We start from the raw sequence: 6,398 nt of genomic DNA, 5'->3' as shown, positions 1-6,398 counted from the left end.
TTTTTGTCTTAAAAGCTCTATTTCTCAAACACAACCACAAATATGTTGTAAGTCTAAAATTAAATCTATTACTCCATAAGTGTGAGGGATTAGTTATATGCATCATATTGTGACTTTCTATGGAAGGATTTGCAGTTTGTGCAGATTAAAGCCTCGTGTAGTAGGATAAATCTGGAAACATATATGTTTGCTATCCTCTACCCACCACATATAGACACATACATAAATACGTATATATAAAAAACAAATATATATATATATATATATATATATATATATATATATATATATTTGCTATCTTCTACCCACCACGTATAGACACATACATAAATACATCTGTATAAAAAACAAACATATATATATATAACAAAGATTTAGAATGCTACAACAACCATTTTAAATAAGAGAAATGATAGAGACAGAACTTTAGCTCAACTTTTCTCTTATGTGGTCATTTTTTAAGAAACCAAAATAAATAAAAAATTCCTGAAGTAATAACATCCTATGTGGTCCCTTTTTATTTTTACTTTTATTTTTTAAAAATGATCTTTTTCTTTAGAATAATGACCATTTTTTTTTTTATAAAAAAAAAAATGGCCATTTTTATGAAGACAAAAGCCTATTTTTTTTTTTAAATACCAAATAAAAAAAAGGACATGTTATTCTTTAGAAATTTTTTTGAATTTTGAATTTTTTTATTTTAAAATGACCATATTAGAAAAAAGTTAGGCCAAAGTTGCGTTTCTAAGTTGTGTCTTTATCATTCATCTTTAAATAAATATGTGGTGAGAATGAAATGATGGTCTTTCACCTTTTTGGCTTTACTTTCTATTTTGTCAATCCAAAAAGAGGGCCAGAAGATGAAGGAAAAATGGTTTGTGAAGCAATACATACATATTCACAATGCTAAGATCAGTAACATGCTAGAGAATTAGTTTAATAATAATAGGCCTTAATAAGAGCTGATCATGGGTACTCCCATATAATATGAGAAACAGTTTCTTTCTCCCTACAACAGAAAATGCACAGATCATCTTGGACAATTTTTTTTCTTTTTGAGATTGACTTTTGTTGGGAGTATATCATGTAAATACTTTCACCGAATTTAGAACTTCATGTTCCGTATAATTTTCTAAATTGTTTTTGTGCTATCTCGGTTCCATCCATCCCATAGCAAAGAATCTTGCCTCTCCTTTTCGAGTTATTGGGGTCAAGTCATAGCTATTTGCTATAGATTTTCTTAAAATCATGTGAAAATTGTATTGTAAAATATCATAGGATAAAAAATAAGTTTTTGTATTTTGTTTTTCTTTTCCTTGTGTATGCACCAAGTTTCTGTCCCCTCATAAAGAGAGAGAAAATAGAAAAATGCACGTGTTAATTAGAAGTCAGATGAAAGTTGTATTAATAATAAGGGTTAAATACTCTTTTGCCCCTATGATTTAAATACTTTATTTTTTTTCCCTTAAGGTTTCATTTTTATTATAGGAGGTACCTGTGGTTTTCATAAAGATAGAGATAGTTCTTCCATTAAAATTTCATCCAAAATTTAATGGAACGCCACGTCAACATCAATAAAAAATCACTGCATGTCATATAATTAATTTTAAAAAAAAATGAAAAAGATTAAAAAATTATATATATATATATATATATTTTTTTTAAAAAAAAGAAAAAAGGTGAAATTGCGACACGGGCACCCTCCCATATGGCCAACCCCAGCCATGACCAAATAAGGGGTTTTAAGTTGCCACCAATGTGAAAGGTGAAACCTGCCACCCAAGTTTTTTTTTTATTTTTTTTATTTTTTTTTATTTATATATATATATATATAATATATATATATATATATATATATAAATTTTTAATCTTTTTAATTTTTTTTAAAATTAATTATATGACCACGAGACGATTTTTAAATGATGCTGACGTGATGTTTCATTAAGTTTTGGACGGAATTTTAACGGGGGTACCATCTCCGTCTTTATGAAAACCACATGTATTTCCTGTGATAAAAATAAAACCCTAAAAGAGCAAAAATAAAGTGTTTAAATCCTCAGGGGCAGAGTATTAAACTCTAATAATAATACTAATTTAATTCTCCTACAAATAATTGGAGAAATTTATTTGTTTATTATTTTTTAGTTTTAAAATTGTTTTGATAGACCCAACATCCCAAGTGTTTTTTCAGCTTTGCAGCATTCTTAGTTCTAAGGAGGAAAAAGAAATTAAGAAGAAAAAAAAAACAATGATTATATGAAGGAAATAAAAATACGAAAATAATAAGATAGTGACACAGAGATTTACGTGATTCGGTCTATGATCTATATCCACAAGGTCAAGCCTTAATAAAGCTGCATTAAGCTCTTATTTATCTGAGTAATATTTACAATATAACATGCTTGTATTATGAGAATCATGTTGGATACAAATAAACTTCTACTCTAACTAGGTTATTAGGTGATAGTCTTTAACTTTTCACTGTAACTCAATGATAGTCTTCAAGTGTCACTCAGTGATATTTTACAACTGTAAGTGTGTAATGGTCTTAAATTGTGACTATTATTCTCACAACGGCTCATGGTCTAGCAAAAGCAAAGGTAAAATAAGTTATGGATAAAGTTTGAATTGAAGAAATTCCCTAAGGCATCCGTGATGTTGTAATATTAGAGCTACGTGCTCTAGGCATGTAGAGCTTTGTGCTCTTTTGTTCAAGTTTTTACACTCGAATTATTCAGTTTATGAATGAAGTTCAAAATTTTTACAAAAATAAAATAAAATAAAAAAATTCTACTTAATTAATGCAGGGCTTTCCATTCATGATTTCAAATTATATTTTATATGTTGATTTATGTACAAATATATCACTTATATAAAAACTACAAGATTCATAAATAAAATCAACATCCAGACGTTGACTGTTTGATTGTAGGAGTGCATGATGATTCTCTTTTTCTTGGACCCATCCTGACCCTTCGATGATCCGTCCACGTGTTACAGTTGGAGAGCTGGGAATGTGTGGACGTGGTACAGTTGATCTGATAAAATGCTATCCGAACTAAATTATTCATAAGTCCGTTTGTCGTAATTCCCTACAAAAATTTAATAAACTAAAAATAATGTATTTCTTACATGTTAACATACGAGTAAAGATATAAGGAAGACTTAATTAAAATTATCAATAAATTAAAATTTAATAATAATTATCTTAAATTTAATGGTGATTTTAAAAAGTCATGTCATATTTGAAGGATTCGGGGATGACTCTCCTTATATCATTACTTGAAGGACATAAATTTTTTTCAAACTAGTCCGGAGGAAATATTCTCCAACCTATTTAAAATAGTGCCAAGCTAGTGTCTATAAACATTTAGAACGTTATTCTAAGAGGATATTTTCTCCAGACTGGTTTGGAGGAAATTTCTGTCCTTTTTTTTTTTTTTTTTTTAATATGTTCGCACAAGATGGGGGAGAAAGATTTGAATTAGTGATCTCTACTTCATTAGGCGTGGTTCCAGCCGATTGAGCTACTTCTTGAGGACGAAATTTTTGTCCTTACTCGAATGATACATGTCACTTTTAGAAATTAGTTAGCATTTTGTAAGAAGTTTTTATCCAAATATTTATTTGTTGGCTTTTTTTTTTTTTGTTTACTCACTAAAAGTTAGGATCAACTCCAACCCTAAGTCCAACCTGATACTATATATATATATATATATATAGTAGTTTTTTTTGTTCATTTTTTTTCCCTAAGTTTTCTATTTTTCAAAACAAAAATGTTAACAATAATCCAAAACACAAAATACTCCTAAAACATTTAAAATTACTTGTACCTTTATAGAAGATGTGAACTAAAAAGTTAATTTTAGAAGGGAATGGTAAGATGGCCCAAAGTAAAACAAATAAATAAATAAATAAAAATTAATTATTATTTTTTTTTTAAAAAAAAAAAAAAGGAAAAGAAAAGAGGACCTTAAATGGCCCACACTAGCTGATTAGCCACTCTCTAGTTTCATCACATCAAAATATTTTTTTTCAAAACAAATGGGGAGTGCTAGGGAGCAAACAAATGAACTTAGAAAAATTTTCAAACTGACGTGGCAGACAAGGGAGAGAGAATTACATTTTTTTAAAAAGAAAAATTTAAAAACCATTGCCACGTCAATTTGGAAATTTTTCTAGGTTCATTTATTTGGTTCCCTACCACTTCTCAAACAGAAAATAGAAATACCCCATCTAAAAAACATTAACAAACATATATATATATATATATATATATATATATATATATATATATACAATTTAAAGCACAAACATTTTTACAATATCAAAATATTTTTTTAAAAACAAAATTAAGAAAACACTTTTCAAAATTATTATCTAACATATCCGACTGTCATATGATTGCCAAGAAATAAAACAAGTTGGTAGCCCAATAGTTATATATGCTCCATCATTCTTTCTCCATTCATACTTGGAATGGAGTTTTGTTGTTCATAAAAAAAGTGAAGAAAAAAGTATTATTAAACAACAAACTTATAAATATTTCTTCAAGATTAAGTTGGGTTATAGTTTCACTCGAAACCATTTTACGCTGAAAAATGATGCGAACTTCAATCGACTCGCTTTTGAGACCCAACAAACAATATTGGAATACTGACCCAAAAAAGCTAAAATTCAGATTTTTTTTGACAGAAAACCTCGACCCAACGTTTATAAATGAAACACGAATCAAATGTATAAAGTAACAACCCTTGACCCAATGATTATTAATTGAATCACGAACCGAAGGTATAAAGTTTGAACGCCACAAGGAAGAATCCTTGGTAAGTTCACAAGTTCTTTAAAGAACTAATAAAAGAAGCAAACCTCACTTTTTTCTAATTTTCATTCATATCTCCTTTACAATGAGTGCATGCTATTTATAAAGCATGACTGAAAATATGACTACCTGCCTGCTATGGAAAGTAAATTAAATTGGTTCCAACATTGGAAAGTAGATAAAGTAAAAAAGGACTAAATAATAAAAGCCTAAAATTAAGGTTGATTTGGTCTGAAATTAGCAGCTCCTCCATGCCAAAAATAGACTGAAATTGGCAAGTAAATCACGCCTAAGGAAGGTCTTGAAATAGGTAAGTCAATCAACCAATTAATTGGCATGTAATTTGGAGAGTCAATCATCCAATTAATTGATATGTAATTGGAAAGTCAATCAGTTATAATCAACCATTAATCCATGTCATTGCTAAGGAAATTATACGCAATTAAGCAAGATCAACCCCATCAATAGCTTGGATCAAATTTATTACACTTTCATCTTCCTTTGGGCCAAGCTTGGAATGCCCCATTTTAGAATCATCCCAAATCTCTTGAATCAGCCAATTAAGTGCTTCTTTGATCTTCTTAGATCTTGCTCTAGTAATAGGCCCAACTGGAACATGCAATGGATCCTTTAATGGTGCTTGTTGATTCTCATCAAACGGAGCTTACATTAGAATTGAATCAAACTATAATCCAACTTAATCTCGTAAGAATATTTATAGGTTCTTTGTTTAATAATACTTTTTTCTTCTTCTTTTTTTAATAATAAAAGTATTAGTGGATAATAAAAAATATGAACAAATAAAACCTGAAAAAATATGTGGTTGACCCTCTTCTCTGCCTTTTTATTATTTTTTAAAAAATAAACAAATTTGTATATCCATAAAATTATTTGATATTCTTCTTTGTCCATTTCATCTTTTCACATGCCCAATCTATCTCCTTAACTCAAAATCCAGACCGTCCTTTTAAATTCACCTAGCGGGAAAATAAATTAATATGAGAGAGAGAGAGAGGGAGAGAGGGAGAGAGAGTCAGACAATCAGATAGGGGCCTTCTTTCTTCTATTGTTTCCCTAATGGTGCCCAACAAATGAAGCGACAAGCAGCAAGACCCAGCAAAGCTAGAGTTGCAGGTGAGGGTGATTCAGAGCTCGGCCAAGTGAGCGGCCAAAGCTGGCCCGACTGAGTCGTGAAAAACTTTGTAAAAGGTATATTCAAAGTTGATAACTTTAACAATTACATTGGTGTAATATATATACAACTAGACATAAGACACGCTAACCCTAAAATCATAATCTACAACAAATCATTTTACTACAAGGAAAAGGAGATCTTCTCATTGGCTAGCTTGGTCTCCAAGTCTTTCAATAGTTGAACTTCTTTCCATTTACAAACGATTTGATCACAGCCAGCTAGTACTCCGAAACCTACTTTATATGCTGTCATAGGAGGTCGCGGGATATAGAGAATTTTTCCATATTGAGTTTCAACTTTCTTGCAGCTGCGAGATTGCCTTGTACGCCCATCTGCGCTCGATCGCATCAAGCTTGCGCTCGAGCGCTGCCTAACCTGATC

The sequence above is a fragment of the Corylus avellana genome, chromosome ca8, assembly GCF_901000735.1.
Source record: "Corylus avellana chromosome ca8, CavTom2PMs-1.0".
Classification (NCBI taxonomy): Eukaryota; Viridiplantae; Streptophyta; class Magnoliopsida; order Fagales; family Betulaceae; genus Corylus; species Corylus avellana.
Note: the sequence above shows the minus strand (reverse complement) of the source record.